At 38.4% G+C, this 14,856-nt stretch overlaps 1 long non-coding RNA gene across 1 annotated transcript; it reads left to right on the top strand.

Annotated features, from left to right (window-relative positions):
* Positions 1–883: 883 nt before the first annotated feature.
* On the top strand, positions 884–2,803 carry LOC132851995 (uncharacterized). Its single transcript, XR_009649090.1, has 3 exons — positions 884–1,047; positions 2,055–2,138; positions 2,534–2,803. It is a non-coding gene; the product is annotated as an uncharacterized LOC132851995 (long non-coding RNA).
* The last annotated feature ends 12,053 nt before the right edge of the window (positions 2,804–14,856 follow it).

Here is a 14,856-nt window from a genome sequence, read left to right as displayed (position 1 = left end):
AAGCCATTTCTCTGGTATTTCATAATGAAATGTGTTTGTAGTGTGAGAGCAAATGTGTGTGTGTGTGTGTGTGTGTGTGTGTGTGTGTGTTTTGATTGAGTGCCTTAGACAGACTAGAAATATGGAAAAGAGAGGAAATTGCCATGTCAGTGTAAGGAATCAGTTTAGATAAATGTACTCCAGATCAGACCCTAGAGCACTCCCAGTGAGTATCAGCATGGGCTTTTCTGTGGCACTTCACCACCATTTTAGGAAGAATTTACGCAGTTGCCGGCACACATCAGGATGCTCAGAAAAAGACATTGTTGTATAGGCTAGTTTCTGTACTTTTTTTGTTTGTTTGTTTTTTGGCCACCTTCTACTGAGCCTTCCCTGAATAAAAAAAAAAATGTGAATACACATTTCATGCACATTATATTTGCACTATTTATACCAATTGTCCTCTATATTGTTATTATCAGGAATGATGAAACGTGCAGCTGAGAGAGTTTCTTTCAAACACGTGTCCATTAAATTCTTTTTGCCTGACCTATTTGTCTTGTTTGTTTGGCACCGTTTGTTATTTCTTGTGCTTTCAGCACCTCTGTAATGATGGCATTCAGGTACGCACAGTACTAATGAGTAAGCACACAAACACGCCTCCTTGCCCTCAGTTCCTTTTAAGCTGGCACACACCACCAGCCAATCACAAAGCCTGTTTGCTGCTTTGGTCCTGTGCGGCCAGCTGTTGTGTTTGTTTGGTGTTGGTGTTGGTGGGGGGATGTTGACACTGTTGCCGCTGTGTTTCCTGCCCTGGCTGCCAGCTGCCAGGTCTCTATTCTTCCATTCTCTTCTTTTCTGTGCGTCTCTGCTGACAGACACCTCCTTCATGGCGGCCCAGCGTTACAGTATCACCCTGTTTTAACTGCAACAAAGAGTTGTCCACAATGGGGCCTCACCTCTCAAAGCCGCTGTATATCAACACTGCAAGTGTGCCGCACGACCAGAGCCCTCTCTGTGTGTTTACACACACAGACAGTCGACTGTAGCAGAGTGGCAGGTGATGCGGTAAGTGGCAGGAGGGGTGGGTGCACATGGGTTTGCATGTGTATGTGTGAAAGACAGAAAGCCTCTCAGATTTCATTTTCAATTGAATAAAATGAGTTGATGACATAGTTTATGTCTTGTCATGTTGTGCTATAGGGAACATCTGCTTGATAGAATAGCATTATTCCATAAGCACTATTGTTTTACTAAACAGATGGGTAACATTTTTGTTTACACGTATTTTGAGGTGAAATGTTAACACTGAGTAACACAATGGTGAGTTTGATTTATTTCATCAAAGTGTTTAATGTTTATCCACGCTCATCATAGTAAAGAACTATATTTTATGAAAGGAATAGAATATAATGGGATGAGCTGTTGAAGGAAAATAATCAGAGACACAGCGCTGTAATGTGGCTTGATGCAAATTTCGGATTATTTTCCGGTATTATTATAACTGTACCTCCCCAAGTGGTTTATTCCTCATTTATTTCATGTCGTTTTTTCCCATTAATAGTTATATTTAGATTTGTTGGTTGGTTAAGCAGTTGTTTTCTAAGTTAATAAGAAAACAATAAAAAGTTTAGCTTGACTTGTTACCAAGAAACAAGAAATCACAAAGTCAGGAGTCCTGAAGAGTCTCCAGTGGTGAAAACCTTACTAAGTGTTGCAAAGTGCTGACACTGGAGACTTCTTCCATAAAAGTTAAATAAATCTCTCTTTAGATAGCATCATAGATCAATTAGATGTTACTATAAAAATGATTATATACCTGTGATTTATACAAATGTAATCAAAACATCTTGACTAATCAGATTCAAGAATATTTGAATACTTATATGCTCTTGGCACAAAATTTGTGTTTGATTTTAACAGATAACTATGTGTACTTTCTGCAGCAGTCATGTGTGTCACTGAAAAGGGCTTTTTTGTGTGAATTCTATTAGAAGAGATTGCAATTACAATATAAATGCCAATGCAAAAGGCTGCTGTGTGTTGTTATAATTCTTGGTGTTTGTATATGTGAGTTGGTGAAGGAAGATTTGGATGTCACCTGTATACGAAAGGAAGTCGGTGATGGCGGGATGAGGAAACTATGGTAGAGATAAGAGGTGAGTAAATGTGTCGAAAGAGTTCTCTAATCATCAGTTCCTTCAGTGAGATCACTGGCTTGTTATACACACCAATGTAAACACACATGCAGTGATCTCTGTTTAAAATGTGTAAAATTAGATATAGAAAATATCCAAAAAATGGTCCAAAAAGTATGTACAATTAGATACAGACAGAGAAGCAATTTTTGGTTAGTCTAAACAAGACAGGAATAGAGGAGAAAAAAATGAAACTTTAGCTTATGTGTTGTGTTTTTTGAATGTTTACACTCCAAAGAAGCATACTCAGCAATTACTTGAAGTTAAAAATCTATAGAAGGAGACCATGCCTTAAGACACAGAATAAAAGCTCCTTGAAAACAAATTGTTCACAAGCGAAGTGTTTAATTTTTCAGGATTCCTTTGGCCATCTATTTCCATATTAGTTGTGAGAGGCAGGCCTGGCCGAGCTGGATGGATGACACTATCAGGGATTGAAGCTAATGGAGGAGCTGTATGAGTGATCTCTACCAGGGAAAGCCTATTAGACCTGACAGGGGGATGATGATATTAGACCATCATCATTCAGAAGACACCACCCCCACACCTTCATCCATCTTTCCCTCTCTCTATCTCTATCTCTATACCTCCTTCACTTTTCTCAGTCTGTCCCTTTTTCTTCGCTTCATTCATCTCTTCCTCTATCAGTCTCCTCTCCCTTTCTTCCTGTCTCTCCCATCATCACCAATCCTTGATCTCTGCTTGCTCTCATTTTCTCTCTCCCTTTCTCTCCTGTGGCCAAATTTTTTACCCCTTTTCTTGGCCCATAAAACATTTAACATTTCATTTCAGATCATGGCAGATGCAAGTAAAAAATGGCTAAATGAATCTTACATATTGTCTAGCCCGAGTGTGATCATGAGCTAAATATGAGATGTCCCCCACGCTGTAGCTATTGTGTTCTTGACTGCTTTGCTACCTGGATATCTACCACCACCACCCCATGTTCTCATCATGATTCTTTACTGAAATTATATCAGTGTCATGCTCCTCCATAGTGGGGTTAAAAGCATGTTTTTAATCCTCAAGAGAGCTTTCTATTGAATAAATATATACCTAAGAAAAAAGCACAGCATGTCACTTTATTGGGCTCTCTGTATTTAAACTCTACAGCTGTCAGCGTGTATGCTGCTATGTTTTCCTAAAGGATTAGAGACTAGAGCTGGCCTGCATTTGTGGACCCAGTGAGTCATCCCTCCCACTTAAAGAGCACATGAACCTGAGACGCACCCCATGACCCCGGACCTGACACAGTCGCCCGGTGACCTCTGAGCCCCTTACTGCAGGGCTGTATCTGATCCACTACACATTGTAAAGAGCAGGCATCAGAGCCAGTGGAGGACTACAATGTCAAAGTATAGCAAGTCAGAAAAAAAAAAAAAAAAATATATATATATATATATATATATATATATATATATATATATATATATATATATATATATATATATATATATATATATTTACACCCTTATATATGAACTTCTTACCAGCAGCTTGTCTTGTGCAATCTACAGTTTTATAGCTACACACCATTTCTGTTTCCTTTCATTTTATTAATGTTTACCAAATAACAATTTGGAATACTGCTTCCAAAAAAATAGGGGGTGGTTCATTTTAAAAAGTACCTTTGTGAAAATATGAATATAAAGAATGTTCACTTTATTTGTATAGCCCTTTAAACAACAGTCACCTTTACAGAAATCCAGATATAGATTTAGATATCAAATGGAAACTTTAGAAGCAACAATTACAAGAAAAACTCCCTGAGATGAAAAGATGAATCCACTACTGTCTCTATGTTACACAGAACAACCATAGCTCAGGCATTAGAAGAACATCTACAGCTCGTGAGCTCTTATGCTCATATCTTAAAGTGGTTTAAAAGGGTATACATTATGATCAGAGAGATGCATGAACCAAAAATTCATAAATACTTCTTAATAAAATTATTCCACTTTAAAAGTCCATTAAGCCTACATCTTTCTTGCAGCTGTTGTTGGTTTAAAATTACGGATGTCCTCCAATTCATTTCATAAAAAATGATATGCTTGATATTTTAATATTAGAAATGTTGGTCAGGCACATTTTCAAATACAAACGGCAAATGACATGCATACATAAGCAGCTGTGTTTTAAATAAATTTACTTCACGTGCTTCGTATTGCATTTGTTAATTGGGAGTGTTATATGATGTATCAGCTCGTTTCCTGTGAAAATTAGACTAAAAAGCGAGCTCTGGATTTTATGGTGACATTTTATTTTGATATCATGCAGCTCAGGACAGAAAAAGTGAATACGAGATTGTTTATATGCCATAAAAACACTTTAATTGGCCCTCATTATGCACATTCATGCATGCATATGAAAATCAGGCAACTCCAAAAGCATCCTTAGCAATTTATATGCTTCATGGATTTGTCAAGGAGGTATGTCTCAAACGCAGCACAGTTACAGCCATCTCCGGGAAAGCATGCTCTTCTGGTTTCCATAATCCAGCCTTTTGAATATTATCAAAACTTGATAATTGACATGTTGGGCCTGTGGAAAAGTCATAGGTTAGTGTTTGTTTTGCAGTGCATCACATGCAAAGCACACGTTTTATTCACACACACACAGACACACACACACACACACACACACACACACACACACTCACCCTTTTCCAGACACAAGCCCTTTCTCTAAGCCCCAGGTCAGTGTCTTCTGTCTTCTAGCTGTCATTCCTCTATGTGTGCTTTTATTGAGTTCAGGAATACATTATCCTTTTATGCAATGCAAATTCGGATAAGGGCGTGGACATCACTCCAGCCATCCGCTCCATTGTGCTTTATTCTGTCTTCTAGTGTATCACCATCCCAAGGCGAATTGCAATATTAAAGGGCACTGCATGTGATTGCCTTTACAGGGGCCAGTCTCTGGGAAATCTCCTTGAAATGTATGGAGGATTATTTCTGGAAAGTGAATGCGATCAAAATGAGAGGAGTTCTCATTGCGAGGAGCGGGCTAAAAGCTTTATGCAAAGCATGATATCTCTCCGCCTTTCCATTAGCCTGCCACTCTGAATTAATGTGTTATAGACATTTTGCCATGAAGTAATTAAAGGATTACTCTAATACAAATCACATTGACTGTTTGCTGTTGCGCAGCACTGTCTGGCAGGTTCAAAGCCCAGGCTGGGACCAGCATGTGAATTACACACTCTTTGCCCTGTGCCCACAGACATTGACAGAGGAGATATGCCAGAACACACACCACGTACCTGATGGTACACCCATTCCCTCCCTGTCATACTGAACAGACAGTAAATTTGCTTCAAGAGAGCCAATGGATTGTAAACCTTCCAGTCAGAGTGACAAACCGTAGTGCAGCAAACAACTTAATTTGATCAGCTTTATGTAAAACAGCTGTTTCTCCGGTGGGCCAGATTAATTGTAAATGTTTACAATGGATTTTAGGATGTGTGTTAAACACGATAATCCAACCGACTACCCAAGGGGAAACTAACAAATTAATAGCCAAGGATGCATCTGCTTAGCATAGACTAGTGTCTGTTCAGAATGAGTAAAGTGTATATTTTATGAACACACATGACAGTGATAGAGACTCAGTGTAATGCAGCATAAACTATAGAGCTGCTTCTGTTTCTTCTTTTCTTTTTTCAAGATGCCCTCTCATCCATCGCTTGCACTGAACTGTTCTATTTGTTTCTTTGTTTTCTTCAATTTCATTTCCCAGACAGGGTCAGTGTCATTAATTGGCTGAGGCTTGCGCCCAAGCAATTTCTTTAACACATGACACACAATTATACCAAGGAAGAGTCAGACAAAGGGAGAGGGCTTTCACACATTCCCCCACTCGCCTTGGATGTTAATGATGAGAGCAGAGGAGTAGCTCACCACATCGTAATCAGCTCTGCCTTCAATCAGGAGGACTTAATTAGCTCCTGTTATGAAGGTAAACGCAGCTCAGCAAAGCGTTCAACAAACAATCAACTGGCTCAGTCACCCAGTCTTCCACTGTACACAACACACTAACCATCACAGAGCTATGTCTCTTATCCACCTTTTAGCATGTTTACCTGACACACAGCATAATATATAGCTTATATTTTATGCTGTGTATCAGGTAAACATGCTGAATTAATACATTATTTTTATGTAGAAATGATAAAATATGAAATGATATATGGACACAGAAATATTCTGATGCATGAATAGAAGGTATGAATAATACAAAAGGTTTGGTACTGTCTCTTCTGTGCTCTGTGTAATGTGTTTAATCTATCTCGTAAATGTTAGGATTTACAGATGTTCCTTTTCTTCATTCCTTTAGCCTGAAAACCTGGCTGATGCTCACTGAACTGAGCTATTGCTTAATAAAGGCATCTAGTATTTGGTTCTTTATGAGCCTTTTTTGCTCTCTGAGGGGCCAGTAGGACTGGAAGTAACATTTACATGCATAAAATAATGTAAAAACTCATGGTACTGAGCAAACTTGTCATTTTAAGTGTAGAACTTTATCATACGGCTATTCAAAGTTGCACAAGGCACCAATGGCAGTAGCTTGCATGAAAAAAACATAAAAGTAAAAGTGAGAAATGAAAAGTAGGAAGCCAAAATGCATCACTATGGGCTTTTGTCAAATGGAACCTGTGAAAAACTAGAGTGAGGTCACGTATTAAAGCAGGAAAATGAGCAGTCAGCAGAAGCCCTGTGGAGCAGCGCGAGCCTGGCCTGAATGTGCAGAATGAATGTGGTGAGCTTCTGATTTATTGCGCCCAAGCACAGCAGCAGCGCACTGGCCCGCTGAGCCCTGACAGAGCCAGCCTTTATGTAAAACAAACCCTGGCTTTTTAATCTACTACCTTGCTCCTACACTATCTAGTAGATTTCCCCAAGTGCACTGAATGACAAGGGTTGCACTTAATTGAGGGCAGTTTGAATATGATAAGATGAGCCCAGGTAGGTTATTACAGAGTGAGGACTGTCTGTTGGTGCCATGTGGGGGATAATGAAGACTCAGTGCTCATATTGAGTGGACCCTGGGAAGAGCTGAGTTGATGGAATAGGGGGCAGCAAATATGTGATCCTTTATGGCTGTGATAGAACATCGACTGCATGCAGGTGTGTTCGCTATCTCATGAGATATGTATGCAATTTCTCCTCAAGGCTTACAACACAGTGTAAAGGGACAGATTCCTAGACCAGGTGTAGAAATTTGATTTCTGACATAATGGATATTATTGATGTGCTTTAATCTTTCCCTTAATGTACATCTATATGATATGTATAATGATAAACATACCAGGGAGTGTAATGCCAAACGCTGTGTATATAAATTTTAACTGGGGAAAAAAAATAACTTCTCTCCTCATTGTCTCACTGTGTGTCCTCACGCAGCTCGACACTGCCTGGTTGATTGACAGGTGAGCAAGATGAAAATGTTCGGTCAACAAGCCTTGTGCCATCTATTATCAGGGTGTGAACATTGTGTCCACAGGCTGGTAAACACATCTTCATTAATCTACAAAAAAATGCTCACTTCACATCAAGAATCTCATATAAAAGCTGAAAGCAAACAGTATCATGGAAAAAAGAAAAAAAAAAACAGGCCTGATGTTTTAGTGGAAGGGTAAATAATGATGTGAGATAGCTGGGCCATCCATAAGCAGACAAACTGATGTCTGCTGAGATAAGATGTGAGACCTGTTTCTCCCAATTCCTCTGAAGATCAGCCCTGCTGATGTAGTTTTATTCCCCTTAATGTCACTGCAGGTCTGCTCCGAAAAGGCAACACAGAGTGAACGCTAATGAACACAACACACTCAATTGGATTCCACCAGGCTGGAAGTCTTTTTCAGTCTGCTACAGTGTGTTTTATTGAGTTGTTAAAAAAACCTTTATTTTTTGAGCTTTTTAGTCATGCATAAATGACTTGGACTAATTGAGATGCATGTAATTTGCTATTTTTATATTAAGTAAGGAATAACACGCATTCAGCTATACTGTTATACAAAAATAATCCATAGTGAGGTATGATATGATCCAATGCAAAGCACTATGTCAGGAAAATGATTGACTGTTACAAAGCGCTGACCTCGAACTTTCTTTCCATAAATACTTTATAAAAAATAGCAATAATCGTCACCATAGCTAATGCTATTCATTTTTCTATGTTCCTTAACGTACTTTATAAAAAATACTTTTGTGTTTCTCTTTATCGGTGCTTCTCTTTATTATTAGCCTTAGATTATGAAGCGTATGCCAATCAAGTCCCTGTGTACGAGCTGTTACTATAGAAACAATAATGTATCAGAGCTGGCACATTAACCCACAGAGGTCACTGAGCAGGCCTGTGTGATAAAATTGAATCTTTGTTTACACCAACATAGAAAAAAAATATGTCATTCTAAGTTATGCATCCAGTTCCTGTTGGAAGTGTTGGCTTGAAAGCCCAATGTGTTTTTGTTTAGGGTTGATAGATCATGGAATATCAGCCAGGATAGCCCCAGACCGCCAGTGAATATGATTCAAGACTTCAACCATGCTGTGGTCTAACAATAGATAACAGAATGCTGCTGAAATATATTACAATGCATTGTCCGGGAGATCAATACAGTAAAGCAGTGTATTAAATAACTTGGACTTATTAGAGGCAGTTAAAAGTGAGTTGATGAATAAGGCAGTGAAAGTTAGTTGTATTGTAATGTCTAAATTGCAGCTCTGAGTGAATTGGGAGGTTTTGGCTTCCCAGCAGGAGCAGGATCACTCTCTCTTTCATAATGATACATAAGCACTACACTGTCACCCCAAACCTGCTGGATCCATTCACTCAGCTCTCTGACATGCCCATTACATTGGAGATAATGTCAGGAAGCCTCTCACATCTATTGCTGTTTTTCCTCTTTTGTTTTATACAAACCTTCTAGGTCTGGTGCTCTCTCTCTCTCTCTCTCTCTCTCTCTCTCTCTCTCTCTCTCTCTCTCTCTCTCTCTCTCTCTCTCAGCTTATTCCTGATTTCTATCCTGTAACGGGTGGTACAAACATGCACGGCAGGTAATTCACACTATATTAAAAACTGTTGGTACAACAAAGGAGTCTAATCACCAGAGCAAATTATCATCTGTAAATTAAAACCTGATGCGGAGCCACATGGTAATAATGTTCCAAGCCTCTCCTCTTACAGCGCAATCACTGTCTGGCTGAGTTTAATATGCTCCTTCAATCTTTATGACTAATACATTTGTTTTGAGAAACTCAAATACAAAATGCAGAAACAGGGTATCAATGTGAGTGAGTGGGAGAGCGTTTCTGAGTCCTTTGCTTTACAAAGCTGGAAACACAGGTGTCATTCAGATAATGCCCCAGAGCATACCACGATAAGCTTTAAGTGTATCTCACTATCCTATCCTATTGTATACTTTATTTAATGCCTCTTCTGCTGCATCAAAATACCATTATGGCATGTCATTTTGAATCACTGTAAAAGATTGTAAATCAGCCCTTTGCGCTTCCATCTGTTGATTTATGTTTGAGGTATCCCCTGCAATTTCATAATACTTTCAGGAAAGCCTTGAAATTATGATGCCTATCATGGAGCTCTTATGGTTGTCTACTTTCATCCTCTAACATCTCTGCCTAATGCAATAGCGTTAGGCTTATTTCTTGTTTAAACTTGTGTTATCGTGAACACGCAGTACCCGAACATTTGCATAAGCATCTGCTAACTCCTTAAGTGGCACATCGTAGTGTGGCAAATATTATACCATACCCCATAACCTCTCCACCAGCACACATCTGACTGCAGAGTGTGTGTGTGTGTCTGCTTGGGTGGTAGTGTTAGGTGGAAGTAAGCCCTTAAATTGGCCCATAGTCTTTCTTAGCTTTAGGGGGTGGCCGAGTGTGAGGGTGCGGAGGGGGCTGCTGCATGCACCATAGGCCATGCTAGTGCTGTACCTTTCATTCACAGCAGCCTCTTGAATGCAAGCCGATTATGGATAACAACCACATTACAGCACGATACATCAAAGAACTAGCTTACAGCACAGTAGGGAGCCACTCTGTCACATTTCAAAATTCAGGCCATTCTAACAGCTCTCGCCCAAAACATGTTATGCGCTAAATGTGTCAAATTGAAAAGTGTTTTCAGATCCATTTGACTCTAGACCTCAGCGGGGCCATGTTTTTGCCATGGTTTTATTCAAGGGCCAAGTGATGCTTGAGGAAGCAAAAAGAAAGGGGAGAGGAGGACAGGGACGAGGGAAAAATGGCCACTTTTACACTCTCTAAATAAGCTCACATAATTATGAAAGCATCCAACAGTACAGAGCCAGTGTGTTGTTGCAATTTACATTTACATTACATTGAAAATTTGCCTTTCTGACAATTTACTGCATTTTGTCATGGGACATAAAATTTGTTCTTGATAATTAACTATTCTACTAATGTAATATGTATATTTATTAGAATTCTGTATGTTGCCTTGCATTTTGCAAATTTATTTTAACTGATGGTGTCTCTCTTGAAAGCCACATCTCCTAATGAGTTAATTATTATTTAGATATTATATGTGACAGCTTTGACACGATAATAGACATAAATACAAAACAATGATGTTTTTAATAAACATGAAACTGAAAATGAATCTTGTAACCACAGCTGCATTTTTTGCCCTGAATTTCTTGCAGTTTAACTATATAAATAAAGCCCTTGTTCCCCAGGCTACAGAGATCTCTCATCAGGTCTGGAAGTTCACAGAGTTAGCCCGTTCAACCACGGATACAAATAGGTTTCTGCTTCTGGCTATTATTATTTCTCATTGTACTTAACTCAAAGTTGTTGAATGACTTAAGAATGGGTTCAAATTAGATATCTCGCTCTGCAACACACAATTACCAGTAAGATTTGTTATTAAAAATACAAAAACACATTAGTTCTGGTTTCTTCAGAGAAAAAAAAATTGAATTGCAGTTATTTTACAAGTATATTAGCCTGGATACTACAAACCATGGAATTGTTATATGGAATAATACTGCACCATTGCATCATAATTTTAGTTGACACCAAATTTGGTATTTTAAGTTATAATAAGCTCCTTTTACTATCGTTATGCAATGCCTACAGTGTTAAAATGGCATGATACACCACTGTGCTACAGATTCCCTTTGTTAAGCCAGTGGCTTTCAGATCCCTCCCACCATTTTATCCAGAAGTGTTTGTTTTCTAATGAAACATAAGCCCCAGGCTTCTTTCTTAATAAGCACCTTGATTTCCTCACAGGTATTATAATGACTGTTATCACACCATTGTGCAACAGCCAAATCAAAAAATGATAATAATCATGAGCTAGTAGCAGCATGTGACGCAGATGCATGGATAGGTGTTATGAAAACCATCTCTATTTAAACCAGCTACAGCAGGCTTAGGGCCATCAAATGCACATGGAAAGTTTAGCTACTTCCAAAGAATTTGTTTTTTTATACAAAATAGGGGATAACTTTAGTCATGTACTAATTAATGATTATTCTTTGAATGAATAGTGTTAATCCAGTACATAATGTCAACAAAATGTTAATATTTATGACTGTCGGTTATCGACATGAGTCAATTAGACACCTCTGTAAAATATAATGGCAATGAATTCAGGTAAATTCATTTTAAAATTCATTTCTGATAAACACATTTAAATAATCTTATAATAATATAGTATTAATTTATATTTAAAATAATTACATATATTTAAATCTATAGGACACCTCATTTGCTAGATTTACAATTACTGTAGGTATACCATGCATATAAATCATTTAATGTATGCTGTATTTATATACATAATCCAACACAACATTTACATCCAATTGCATAGTGAATCGGTTGCTGGTATCTTATGAGATTTTTCTGGGATATCTGTTCACCCTGGGCTACCACTTAAATGAGGTATTCAACATTTTGCTTACCAGCATCTGCCATTTCAGACACTGAAATGTTGCCAACACTCAGCCGGATAACAAGGTACCAGTGAGCTTTTCCTCTGGGCAGGGTGGCAACCGAAAAACAGTATGGGAAATCATTTGGAAACATTGGCTCCTGCTCATAAATTCCCACTTACAATTCTAGAGGCTTTCCATGGCAGAGATGGCAGAACAATTTCCAGGGCACTTGTCCATTACTTTGAGCTTAATTAACACTATTTAAGTGTCTATTAAAACACCAATGGTTGGTTGCGTTTTGCTGACCTCTCATCTTCACTCTCTCCCCTCATCCTCTGCAGCTCATTACAGTGCTATAATTACAGGTAGGCATCCTACATGCTACATTATCAAACAGCTTAATTAACGATGTTAGAGGGGTTCACCAAGCTAAACAGCCCAAAATAAACCTTGGCCAACACAGGGATAAATAACAGTTATTGTTAATAAAGCTGGTGCTTCATAACTCAAAGGTCAGTTCTGCTGCAATATTGCTTCACATAGAAGGGAAAAAATAATCTGATTCATATTAAATATGGAGTCAGTAGGATTTTTTTTTATAATTAAAAAAAAAAGAAAAGAAGAAAAGAATGTATGTGAATTAAAAGAACATGCCTGTGGAACCTTTATAGTGTACACCAGTTATATATTATATATCCATTCATCTCTTTAGGACAAAATACAGTGCAATGCATGCAGAGAATACAGTTTATATGGTTTCATTCTTTAATATTCCTCTCTATCTCTCCTTGTAGCCATGGAAGCTTTTCATGTATATGCCGCCTGCTAGTCATGTACAACTCTCTGGCATACACAGTATCCCCCACCCCTTTACTCTGTGTGTGTATGTGTGTCTCTCCATCCCACACTCTTTTCTTCCTAGGTTTCTTTAAACCCTGCTCACTATTAGGAGCTGGTATGCTTCCAGGGGCCCACATTAGCAGCATGCTTTAGAAGACCTGTTTTCTTTGTGTATACCCTGTGGACAGACCCATGCAAATAAACAGAGGTTTATAGAGGCTCGTGTAGAGAAATGAAGCTGTTTCTTGCACTTGTGTGAGGGGTTAAACATGCTACTAATCTGTTTTATATTCATTTTTTGTTCAGTCTTCCGCAGGCAGCCGATGTGTGCTAACTGGCTGTACATTGTTCACAATTCCTCTTACTTTCCGACATACAGCCTGCTTCCGATCCGTCACATTTCTCCTGCATTTGATCCCTGCTTTTTTAAACATTTTATGTCGTTTAAAAGCCCTTAAAGCTACTTAGCAACAGTCGGCTGATCAAAGCCGCACAGGCTTCCAGTCTCCCCTGAATTAGTGCACAAGTTTTGAATTGCCCTAAAGGAGACTTGGACACAATAAAATGGTATTGTTTGTTTCTGGCTGGACTCAATAAACCAACCAATTTAATCTTAAACTGAAGCAAAGAACATTTAATGCAGGATGGAGCTCTTCAGCTCCTTAAACTATTGTAGGATTTTTTTTTTACCATTTCAAAGGCATGAGGCAGATTTAAGCCGCTTTGTGTAATTTGCAGCTTCTGGCCACAGAAGGAAAAGAAGTGCACTCAGTGTGACCTTAGTCTTGCTCCAAAACTCAGTGACTTCCTAACAACTTCTCAGCCACCTGACTCTAAACTTTCCCCTCAAACTTTTCTCACTCTTCCGACACTATTCTTGATGCACTTTCTAACTAAAGTCACAGCAGCTATTATTACAAATATGTCTTTTCCTTGTATTATTACACCTGGTGTAACGTGTTTTTGTCTTTAAAATAAAAATGATTGTAATAACACAATTCCTTGTATTCAATAAAGTTGGATTTATGGCTGTGTATGTGTCTATGTGTGTTTGTGCATGAAAGAGAGACAGAGACAGAGAAAGAGAGAAACAGAGAGAGAGAGACAGGGAGAGAGAGATAGAGAGAGAAAGCCTGTATGCTTGTGTGCAGGCATGAGTACAGTATATGTATGTGCTTGTGTACAGTGGGGAGACTGGGAGAGGGGAGGGTAAGGTATCAAAGATCGCAAAAAAGTCTGTGACAGCTGACAATTGCAGGCTTTTGATTAGGATTTGTTGATATGACCAGTGCTGGGGTCTATCCAAACTCACTCTGGGGATTCTGGGCCAGCTTCCTGTGCTTGCGACAGAACAACCCGTCAGTTGACAGAATTGTGAGGCACCAGGCGTGTTCGCCCCAACGCCTTTTTTTCCTCCTACCTCCCTGCTGAAAACCTAGTAATTAGAGTCGCTAGGCAGCATGCAGAAACAGCAGCCACAGTGTGTTCCTTGTGTCATGGATGGCTCCAATTATGCAGCCATTTTGCTTAAAATACTCTTTCCTGAGCTCTTATTGGAAATTATAGTCACTCATTCTCATTCAACTCTGCGCTCTAAAATAATCATTAATTCTAGTCAATTAATGGTACAGTCTCATGTAGGTAGGAATCCTACCTAGGAATATAGGTATATATACATCATGAATAGATACAAATATATCATACTAAAAATATTATTTCTCGCTTACCAGAACCTAAGCTAATGAACATTTCATGAATTATGTAGTTTAAAAATTAAAAGAAAGATTTTAAAAAGACACTGAATAGATTAAATAAGATAAGAATAATGGTTATTCTTACTGTTATTGTTTATTATTTTTATTTTATTAAACAATAATTTGATGATTAAAGTAAAGTAATAAGTGTTTG

Source organism: Tachysurus vachellii, chromosome 10, assembly GCF_030014155.1.
Source record: "Tachysurus vachellii isolate PV-2020 chromosome 10, HZAU_Pvac_v1, whole genome shotgun sequence".
NCBI classification, from domain to species: Eukaryota; Metazoa; Chordata; class Actinopteri; order Siluriformes; family Bagridae; genus Tachysurus; species Tachysurus vachellii.
The sequence above is the reverse complement of the archived record's forward strand: the minus strand, read 5'-3'. Positions and strand labels throughout refer to the sequence as shown.